Source organism: Pogona vitticeps, chromosome 2 (assembly GCF_051106095.1).
Source record: "Pogona vitticeps strain Pit_001003342236 chromosome 2, PviZW2.1, whole genome shotgun sequence".
Classification (NCBI taxonomy): Eukaryota; Metazoa; Chordata; class Lepidosauria; order Squamata; family Agamidae; genus Pogona; species Pogona vitticeps.
In genome coordinates this window covers 224,539,692-224,551,393 of record NC_135784.1, presented here as the reverse complement: position 1 = coordinate 224,551,393, position 11,702 = coordinate 224,539,692, and the positions used below count along the sequence as shown (strand labels likewise).

Genomic DNA, 11,702 nt, shown 5'->3' with positions numbered 1-11,702 from the left:
ATGGCACAAATGACATAATTTTAGCAGCAAACTGCTGTAAGTTAAGAACTCTTCATAGATATTATGGTAATGCACAACAGATAATCCCCATGGAGATTTCTTAATGTACGGAAATTTACCATTAAAATATTACATCTTTTGTGTAAATGCTCAACAGGATTACAGAAATTATATCTTACTACTTTGTTTAGTACTAACTGATCTTATATCATATTTACATTCTTTTCATGCCTAAATGGGATTTTGCTTGTACATATTTTTCCTAAAGAATATTCTAGACCTTATATATGCTGCACTGTCTGAAGCTATGCCGAATCAAGGTCTGCCAGCCAATTTTTGAGGAGGTTCTTGGGCAACTACAAACCATGTTTTGTTAATTCAAACCATACTTAACCTTTCTTACCCCAATTGCTCACAATGCCCAAATGAAGCCTAGAAAATGCAACTGTAGGAAAATTAACTCAAAAATAAATCTTACTATTTTCAACACAGATTTCTCCAAGTAAGCATATAAAGAAATTCAGCCTTAATCTATCTATTTATATCAGTTGTAGCCAATGATGGGGCATGACAGGGAGCCAAACAATATCTTAGGCATGCATATAATTTACATTTTAACATGTGGCCTACCTATTTCAATCACAAAGAGCTTCATAAAAATAGCTGTATTACTTACCCCAGATTCACCACTAATAGAAATATCCTCACTACTTTTTGGACGAGTGTGCAAATACATATTCTTAACTTTACTTGATTATTCTATCTATCTATCTAATGATGCCTATCAGCTGAAATGAACACCAAGCAAATAAAAATAGTATTACTAACACTAATACGTGAAACAGTACATTAATCCTTCATGAACAACAATACTGTATTTATAAAAAACAGTATGTATACATCAGATGCAAAGGTGGCAGATTTGGTACCTTCAATTGAAATCTTTCATTCTGACTTTCAAATTTAAGTCTTTTTTTCTTCTCAACATCAATTTTGTCAGGTGTTCGAAAAAGGCACCTCATAAAAACATTTCATAAACTCTCATAGGCACTTTCCATTTCTGTCCAAATTGCTTCTGTCTTACCTGATCTCTTGACTGTGGAAGCGAAGCCTGAAGATTTAGGATTTGATTGAACAAAGGACTTTGCAACACTGATTTCAGCAAGCTCAACTTCTCTTCATTTGCTGTATCACCTCGTTCCCGTAACTTTGCCTGCAGGCGTTCTACTGCCAGGAGGGCACGGTGTGTATCTGAAAGGATATTCAGTATTAGTTAATGGCCTTAATGCATTTAACATGCATTTTAAGAATGGCTGGTTCTTTGGCATTTAAAATTCAATGGAACCACTTATATTTACATGTGAAGGCTCAGTGTTTAGAAATTTTTAAACATTAAAAGGAAAGCTGATGAATTTCCACAAATCCTATGACAGCACAAAGCCAGTGGGGGGAACCCAACCAGATTCCTATCCTCTGGATTGTTTATATTAGGCACAAGTCTAGAATCAAAATCACATCTTGTCTGGCCCTTTGGCTTTCTGTCCCAGATAAGCTTCAGCTTTCAACCCACACCCATGTAGCCTCTTCTTCCTCCTTTCATACTTCATGGTCTTGTTATCTGTCTTGGACTTGGTCTTGTCCCAATGACACCCATTTTTCCTCCTCCACCTACTTCAATTCTCTCACTTACAACTGGTTTTCTTATACAGATGCTTGGACCCAACATCCAAATGGATGGGTTATGACTAAAAGGGAAAATTCATCTTTTACAGACAAATCCAGGTCAAGTCTCTGTCTAACAGATCTTACATAACAGAGTCTGACAACAGTTCTGCCTCAAATCCTGAGCAGCAAGTAGATGGCACAGGGCCAGATGAATCAATATGCTGACTCAATATGAAGGATCTTCACAGTTAATTCTATTTTGTCAGCCATCTTTGCTAATGAGCCTCAACATCATCCCTTGGGCTCTATCTCAATTAACAGCTCTCTGGTAAATATACCATGCGTCTTTCATGTAATTCAGTCTAGCTGTTTAATATTACAATGAAATTAATATACATGGGTTAAGATACTACTGGGTCCTTACAATGATGGAATAAACCTGTTATAAAATCTTGGAGGTAACAGACTTCCCGTCGTCACATAGCCCCCATCCACCCTCAGTATCCGAAGCAGAGTTTCAACTGCTATGAAGGAAAGAAGAAGGAAGAGCAGAGCATCCAGTTGCAGATGCATGGGGGTTCTGCAAGATCAAATAGATTGTCTTTTCTATGATCCACTGATGGACTTCTTCTGTCAGAGCAAGGATCCAATACAATCTTGGACTAAGTATTTAAATATGCTTTTGTATCTTAACATTACCTATTGTTTCCAGCATGGCTTTCATTTGTTCAGTTTCCACTTCACCAAATGGGAGTTAATGCAGGAGCTAAGAGAGGGTGAGAAAGATATTAACAACTTTACCCAAAAAAAATACAAGGTGAAAAAAATGATACTTAACTTTTACTACTTACTTTAACTTTTTCCTCACATTGCCCATCTTGAACAATACTAATACCATTGACTTAAATTATTTTAACTGTTTTATGATATGTTTTATTTTAAGCCACCCTGAGTAGACATTGTCTAGAAGGGGGGGGGGATGAACAAACAAACAAACAAACAAATACTCTATCAAGATGGTATGGCATCCAGGATTGATAATTCTAGAAGAATCTATTGTTACTGCAATTCAAGTAGTTCTAACCCCTATAAAAATGTATTACTTACAAAGTTAGAAAAAGTTACTTATTTTTGGGCTACAATTAACAGAATTTTCAGAGGTGCAGAAAATAAGTAAAATAACATGCCATTTGAATGATACTGAACTAATTTATAGCCCTATCTATCTGTGCAACCGCACAGAGGACATAAGCAACATCATTATGGTGTTATATCATGTGAAATTCAACTGGTGCACTGTCCCAGATATAACACCAGCATGAAAAGCACAGTACTAAGATTTATTTTTATTCAAGGTTGATAAAAATCAATGACTTTTTAAAAATCAAATTGATTTAAAGTACATTTAAAAATGTTTTTTAAATTTAAATTGTCAAAAAAACTATTTTTAATTTAAATCATTTAGATTTTGATTTAAATTGTGATTTAAATCAATCTGATTTAAATCAAATCCACCCTGCTTTTATTTATATCACTGTGTATTGTATTAAACATTAAGTTATGATATTGTAAACATAGTTTCCAAATTCTACTAAGTAACAGCATTTTTCGTTTACAAGACTTGTTAATCACAGGAGCATCTATAGGTCACTAATTCATAGGTCAGAATAAGCTGAAAGCAATGTGATGGCACACAACAACAATAAAAATAAGGGCAAACACCACAACGGAGAAAATGACAGAGAAAAGTTGGTGAAGAAAAAATAGCCTAAGTCAGAAGTGAACAGGTTGCTTTTTCATGATCCTCTGAACTTTTTGCAAGTTTCTTTAAATAATATTTTTGTCTTCATTTAAAAATATATATACGTGAGTGCACCCAAAAACCATAAATAAAGGAGACCTGGAGATCTCAACACAGAGCAATTGTAGGTCTTCAGATGATTCGGCAACTAGTTTTTGCAAATCAGTTATCATTCCAGCTATATTTCACTGAAGAAAATCGAGCATAAATCTACAACTTGTCTCTAAGAGATTAAAAAAAATTCTTGTGCAACTGTGATTTCTAACCAGAAGCCTGACTGTGCTTCATTCATTGGTACTGTAACATCTCACAAACCTATTTTAGATAAATACCTTTGAAACTATAGCATGAGATTAACAAACATGTGATGCCAAAGATAGTAAGTGCAGTAATAGGCTTTATCCTGTAGCTGGTTACTGCAGCCACTGCATTTTCTAAGCCTTACTAGAATTAACATTTATATTCAAGCCCTCATACTCAATAGGTAGCTCTTGTATCATGGGAAAGCAGCCTTTAGATAGGACCAAAATTAGTACATTATTTACTGTGCAAATAGTACACTTTTCACAGCTGAAAAAGACAAGAGGGATAGACTTGTAAACTCTTTACACATACAGAGAGAAATGCACCACTCCATCATTTGTGCAGATATTCCAAATTCCATCTTACACATACTATGATGCATATCTATGATTTCTCTATTAGCAAAATTATGGACACAACTATCAAAAGAATATTGTCATGATCAGAATGCAAATTAGGTGTCCTACCATGCCTATCTATCACTCAGAATTGTAAGGAATATGTTAAATAGTTAATTCAGACACTACTTTTCTATAACAAGGCGATTTATAATAAACATTGCTTTTCTAAATACATCACGTCTGAGGAAAAGGAATGGGATATTAAAAGTGCATGCATTTGTGTGTGTATGTCTAAGTGTACACTGAACTTACGCAAACATAAATGTTGTCATTTGTCTCGTCTGTCTTCAGGAGAGTGAGAGTGAGTGAGTGAGTGAGTGAGTGAGAGAGAGAGAGAGAGAGAGAGAGAGAGAGAAGGCTTCTAATTCTGGAGATGCAAGTGCCAAGGGCAGCATACACAGGTTTGCCCCCACCCAAGGAATAGTTTAGAATTCTGTGGAATCAGCAGGCTGCCCAACATGAACAACTGGAAGGGTAGAGAAGCCACAATGCGTACAAGGCCAGTATAAGGAGCTCCACACTGTACCCTTTTTTAAGCTCCTGGAATTAATTTCTGTACAAGGCTTTAATCACAAGTAGACATGGGGACATATCTGATTTGTCAGATATTCGCCCCTACCTATTCATCAGTTCTAGATACCCCGAAAAATACAAAGGAATGAATATAACCATTTCACATTTGTCCATTCATTCATAGGGGATTCCCTCTCTGCCTATGTCTCTGAAAATCAGCTGTTCTTTGGGGGCTCAAGCAGAGAGGGAAGGTTAGGCTGCCGGAAGGGAAATCTGGCTGCTGTTTACAAAGACAGTAAGGGGCTTTCCTTCAGGCAGGCAGGGGGGTTTGCCCAGTCTGTCTATGTGCCCACCAATCAGCTGTCTTAAGGGAAGCTGCCACCGCTGCCATCTTTGCAAACGGTGGCCCTGTTTCCCTTCAAGAAGGCTCATCTTTGCAAAGATTGTGGTGGCAGCAACAGATGTGGAAAAGCTAGGGAAGGGATGGGGCAGTGGGAAGGGAGTGGAGGGCAGGGGTTCTCAGCTTTTTTAAAAAAAAACAGCCATGGCCTGAAAAACTGATGAACAAATTTGTACTTCAATTGTCAACCATCTCAACCTTGACAAACCAAAGCGAACCACCATTTTTGCAGTTCATCCCCATCTCTAGTCACAAGTATTTCGCCATGCTAGCCAGAATATACTGTAGACACTGTATATAAATGGTCAGCGGAAAAGAAGAGCCCACTATATTATAAATAACATAAATACCCATAAACACTTATAGGTCATACCAATCAAGATACAAGAAAGAAAATATTTTTGCATCTTTTTAATTAGCGGCTGTTTTAATTGTAGTCATATTACAATCAACTCAATATGGAGGCCTAAATCTAATTGTCTTCCATGCATGTAAGGGGATTTTGAAGAGGTGGGTTTTTGTGCGTTTTTTGCTTTTTTTATTATTATTATTTAGCGATGTATGGAAGTGAGAGCTGGACCATAAAGAAGGCTGGCCGCCGAAGAATTGATGCCTTTGAATTGTGGTGCTGGAGGAGACTCTTGAGAGTCCCCTGGACTGCAAGGAGATCAAACCTATGCATTCTGAAGGAAATCAACCCTGAGTGCTCACTGGGAGGACAGATCCTGAAACTGAGGCTCCAATACTTTGGCCATCTTATGAGAAGAGAAGACTCCCTGGAAAAGACCCTGATGTTAGGAAAGTGTGAAGGTAAGAGGAGAAGGGGACAACAGAGGACGAGATGGTTGGACAGTGTCACCGAAGCTACCAACATGAATTTGACCCGGCTCTGGGAGGCAATGGAAGACAGTAGGGCCTGGTGTGCTCTGGTCCATGGGGTCATGAAGAGTCGGACATGACTTAATGACTAAACAACAAATTTTTTGTTGTTGTTGTTGTTGTTGCAGTTTCTGGGCTGCCTGTTGCCCAATCAGTTGTGCAACCAGAGGAAGACCCAGCACACAGTGAACAACTCCCACTGTTACCCTACGTGTCCTTGCATAATAAACATGACAGGATGGCTTCGAAAGCTAGCAACACCAACACATATGCTAAAAGATGGTGTGGCTAATTTATAAATTTATATCTAACACTAAAATAGAGCTGTGCTATCTTAGCAGGTTTTCAAAACTATATTTTATTGTTTCTCCTTCATCCAGCTCTAATCATTGAGGTACACAGTTAAATACATACATTCTATTCAGCTGAATTCATTGTCTAATGTGGGTTCCAATGTACATCCACTATATGCCTATGGCTTCTGTATCAATTAATAATATTTGGAAGAAAACCATTTAGGCACACATCTGTTTAGTTGAACTATAATAAATAAGTGAAAGTTCTGACTATTTGATGTCTAAATAAGTCACTATATTCTTTAGGACATCTAGAAGAAAATGAAGTCTCACCTTAGTATTACCAACAACACCAATGAACAATCCTTACTCAAGTTGTTCAGTACTTATGCATCATGTATTCAAATTTATGACTGTATTTTCTTCTGTTGGGGACCAATTCCTAGCTATGGCATGTTCTTTAAAACAAATACACGGGGATTCAGCTCAGAAGTGCCATCTTATAGTTATTTCACTTGTATATCCCCAAACAAGAAAGGCACTTGGTCACTCATCAGTGATCACATTAAAACTCAACAGGTAAAGATGAGATTGAGTTTTATGCAGTCAATGGAGAGTTGAAGTGTCTCAAAAAACTGACCACACTGGAATTGCAATCTTAACTCAACAGAACAGGAATATTTGTGATTAATTTTATAGAGGCCAAATGGATAAACAAAATGTACAGCTCATTCAGATGCCAAGCAAACTGTTAACAACCACCAAGATAAAGGTTCCCCTTGACAATTTTTGTCCAGTCGTGTCCGACTCTAGGAGGCGGCGCTCATCCCGCTCTTCAAGCCATAGAGCCAGCGTTTGTCCAAAGACAATCTTTCCGTGGTCACATGGCCAGTGTGATTTAGACACGGAACGCTGTTTACGCATGCTTTCGAACCGCTAGGTTGGTGGGAGCTGGGACAAGCGATGGGCGCTCACTCCGTCACGTGGATTCGATCTTACGACTGCTTGGTCTTCTGACCCTGCAGCACAGACTTCTGTGGCTTAGCCCACAGCGCCACCACGTCCCCAAGATAACGGGCGTAAATATAAAGAAAGTAAATATATTTTCATTTCATTTTTTTTAAACAAAGCTTATTAAACCTCTTTTAATTGTGACAGGGAGAAATGTTTTATTTAAAATATGTACTGAAAACCTATCACACTAAAAACTGATTCCCAATTTTATCTGAGAATGCTGAAAGAATGTAGCAGGCAAAGCAGTACAGTACAGCATTTATATAATGAATAATTCCCAGTGCATTTCACTGGTTATTCTCTGGGGAATCTCTAAATATACATAAATATGTCCACAAATACACAACCTAAACATGCCATGAAAATAATTTATAGAATTACTGCAATAATCAGGGAAATGCACTGGGGAATTATTCAATAACTGTTGCCTCATTAACCCTGTTTGCTACACTCTTTCTTGGTTTGGTACTTCACACACACACACACACACACACACAGAGAGAGAGAGAGAGAGAGAGAGAGAGAGAGAGAGAGAGAGAGAGAGAGAGAGAGAGAGAGAGAGAGTAATTAGGATCCGAGCTGTAACCTTGCATGCTTCACTCCATAAAGGTCCCAATAATGCCAATCATACTCCCATCCAATCAAAGCATTCCGTACCATGGTAGGTAAGTGAAAATACTGTACAAACAAATTCTTTACCACACAGACTGTGCAGCATGCCATTTGTGCAAACTGGCTTTTGAAACAATTTACGTAATTCAATCTTATACTAACATCCCCTATATGGTTTCATTGTTACTCTTTGTGGTGCTACAGTAGAATCAACTGAACCGTGTTGCAAGCCACTATAATTGTTTTGCCACATCAAGTTACTTCTGCCTGCCTTTATAAGGAGCAAATGGACTGCCAAATGCAACTGGGCATCAAGCCTGATTTTCCTTAGGATTGTGACCAGAGGCCCTGTGGATAAACAACATCAAGTTGGTTGTTGTGGGTTTTTCGCGCTCTTTGGCCATGTTCTGAAGATTGTTCTTCTTAATGTTTTGCCAGTCTCTGTGGCTGGCATCTTCAGAGGACAGCACTCTGCAAGTTGACTCAGCATCTCTTATGCAGAAGAACATAATACAAAAACAATCAAGCATTTCTTTAATCACATCAGTCCTGAGAAAATGTTTAACTCATTAGGACTTAAGTCATCCTGTGTCATGCTTTTGTCTGTTCTTTATCTGGACTTCTTATAGGCAATTCTAAAACTTGCAAGGTCAGCAGGCAAATGCTTACAACGTGGTGTAACGTTTACTGCCCACTACCATGCAACAGCAGAATATATGTCACTGTAGCAAAGCAGCATAAACATCCAGATGTAAAGTGAGTTCATTGGAATACTTGCAGTTTAACTTTCTTCTGCACTAGTTTACCCACAACTTTTCTCCTGTAATACAATACTGCACTTCTGCCATCTGGGAAGGAAACAGACCTTATCATATCACACTGAAGTTCATTCTCATGTGGGCATTTATTGCAATGAGTGAATAAAATGACAACAGATTACTATATATTAATTCCATAGAACATCTTGTGACTCTTTAAAATAGTTCTATATTAAAGAAAGGTAAGACATTATACAGCTGTGGCCATGGCCCTTCTACATAAGTAAATAGTTTTAAAGTAGAGAATTTTAGAAGTTGTGACATTTTAACATTGAACTATTTGTTACATCCTAGTGTATACCTGCATTTAAAATTGACAATTGTCAAAACTGGGCAAAACTACTACTGGGAATATGAAGCAAAATTTTAGTTACTCAAAACAACAAGATCTACATAAATAAGGAATTTGCCTGCTTGGTTGCAATCCTTTTTCCCCCTGAATCCATGCTTTACAGGCAGGTATCTGTGTCAGTTTTCAAAGATAGTCATATTCATTGGAGCTTTCCTAATATTATGGTGACAGGGCCCCCATGGAATAGCACTGAGGTATGTTTATTTTAGATATTCAAAAAAGCTGATGACTACGATACCTGGTATACCTCTGAACTCAATCATCACAATGTAACAGACTTAAGTGACCTCAAATGCACTTGAACTTTTGTTGGACTAGGGCTAACATGCTTGCTTAAGAGGCACAAAAACACTGGAACTGTACAGTGTTACTACTGTGTCCACGACAACACAGATCTTTCTGAATCGTTATCCCCATAACTGACAAGAAATACATGGATGATGGCATCTGTTTTATTCCAATGATTTTAGAGAGAAAAGATAAGGAAAACAAAGGTGGGCAAACAAGATAATTATCAGGCTCATTACTAGGTTAGTTACCAGTTAACACCATTCAAACAGGGTGAGAGGTTAAGTTCTGTTTCCCTTTGCATCAATCACTCAAATAAGGGTTAATAATTACTGGGTATATTCAGTATGAGAATAAAGTTTTCTTGCTATCCTGGATTAAACAACACTGAACCCAAATGCAGAATTGTGTCTATGCAACATTAGCCACTTTACTCTTGCAAAGCACAAATTCCCACTTTTCTATTCCAAATAATTAGAACCAAAGTAACTTTTTGATTGTGTATTCTCAGCTCTCATAGTAAGTTAAAACCCAAATGCTACCTCAAATATGCACTGAAGGAGGGAAGGGAAATCTTTTTGGCCACTGATGATAAATACAAGACAATGGTAAACACTGGTGAAGGATATGTCAACTGCATTAAGTGCCTGCGAGTAGTGTACTCAACAGGCATTATTAACCAAAGCAGAACTGCTTAACTGCCTTGCCTCCACCCTCAAGGGGGGGGGGGGATTCTCCACTCCACCTGGTTCTCGTCAGCTGTTTTACAGAGCATTCCGGAGAGGAAAGCCAGCAAGACTTTTCTGTCCAGGAAGGATGCTCTGCTGAATCTGAATCATTGCCTCCAACCCACTCTCGACTGCGCATGCAAGCTGGGCACATCCTAAATTCTCTCCTCTCGCGGCTGTGCGACGACAGAGCATGAGGGGGGAAAGACACAGACACAGAGAGAGAGAGAGAGAGAGAGAGACTCGAGCGCGCAAGAGAGAAGGAAAATCCTAAGCGCCTAAAACGTTACACTTCGTGATTTAGAGGGATCGAGACAGACGCAGAGCGGGGGGGAGGAGGGGGCGCCAAGGGAAGCTGTGGACCCTGAGGACACAATAGGGGCCCTGAGGGTGGGGCAGGAGCGTGGCTGGAAAGCCCGCATAAAGCAGGACCGTAGCCCCTCCGTACCCTTTTTCTCACCCCCCCTTTCTTTCTTTTTTTTAAATGAATCCAACCCGGCCGGAGAAAGCAGAGCTTTTGTTGACCTCAACACGCCTCCTACCCGAGGCCGGCGTTGAAGCAGAACCGACCAGCATCCCGCCCGCTCCTCCTCCTCCACCACCAGCCAAGTGAGTAGCCCAGAGTTAAACTCTTCCCCACACACACACACACCGCGCCTCAGCCACCCTCCCTCCTTCCCTCCCACCCCCTGACCCGTTTCTTCCGTCCCCCATTCCCCCTTCCTCAGGAATGTCCTGCGCCTGGAACTCGGCCAGCGCCACCAGTTCCAGAGGAAGAAAGAGAGGAAGAAGCAACAGGCGGCCTAACCTTACCCAAGCGGCGGCAGCAGCGCCGGCTAGCAGCAGCAGCAGCAGCGGCAGCGCCCTCCTCACCGCTCCCCCCCCCCCCCGCATCAACCAATGCAAGACCGGTGTGGCTCTTGCCAGCGCGCCCCCGCCTGCCCGCGCGCGCACCCCCGTGCCGTCTTCCTCCCCCCCCCCCGCCCCACGCGCCCCGCTTCAGAAAAAGAGGCTGGCAGAGAGCCGCCCGCTAGCCCTAAATAGACGCGCATGTACCGCTCGTGCTCTAATTTTCCGCCGCCACCTCCTTTTCCCAAACCAGCTGGAGCTTTATGCCTCAGCTTTAAAAAAATAAAGAAAAAGGAGGGGCTGCCGAGGAGCCAGCCGGCGCGAGCGCCGCGACTCACCAGCCCCCGCCACCGTCCCCCCCCCCCCCTCCGGATATAATCCTGGCCATGTTTTGCAAAAAAGCCGGGGAAGCCTCACAGCAGCGACAGCCGCAGCCACGTTAGGAGCAGCGCCGGGCGAGAACAAAAGGCCGGCCGAGAGAATAGGCGGGGGTCGCGACGCCGGTCCCGGGAGGAGCCTGCGCGGCTTTCTGCCTTCCCAGCAGACGGCGACCCTGCGCCTCACCCACGCACTCCACCCCCCCCCCCGCTCCCACACACCGCCCCGGGTCCAGGTTGGCGGGCAGCTTCTCCAAAGATAACCCCCGCCCGCCCCCTCCCAGTTCAGCTGTGAGGTTTGGTTTATTTGCTTGTATGTTCGCTTGTTTTCCTGGGGGGGGGGGGAGAGAGAGATGAGAGAAGAAGAGCTGGAAGTCCATAGAACCCTATTTCTTCGGGGGGGGCG

The 11,702-nt window shown here is 41.1% G+C and overlaps 1 long non-coding RNA gene across 4 annotated transcripts; it reads right to left on the bottom strand.

Moving 5' to 3' along the window:
* Window positions 1-1,212: 1,212 nt before the first annotated feature.
* LOC144586578 (uncharacterized) lies at window positions 1,213-11,421 on the bottom strand. 4 transcript variants are annotated; one of them, XR_013541475.1, is made up of 3 exons: window positions 11,337-11,421; window positions 2,365-2,431; window positions 1,213-1,251 (listed from the first exon to the last, which is right to left on the bottom strand). It is a non-coding gene; the product is annotated as an uncharacterized LOC144586578 (long non-coding RNA). The 4 variants fall into 4 exon arrangements; XR_013541472.1 differs by having other exon boundaries at window positions 11,258-11,364; XR_013541473.1 differs by lacking the exon at window positions 11,337-11,421 and adding an exon at window positions 11,127-11,213.
* Between the last annotated feature and the right edge of the window lie 281 nt (window positions 11,422-11,702).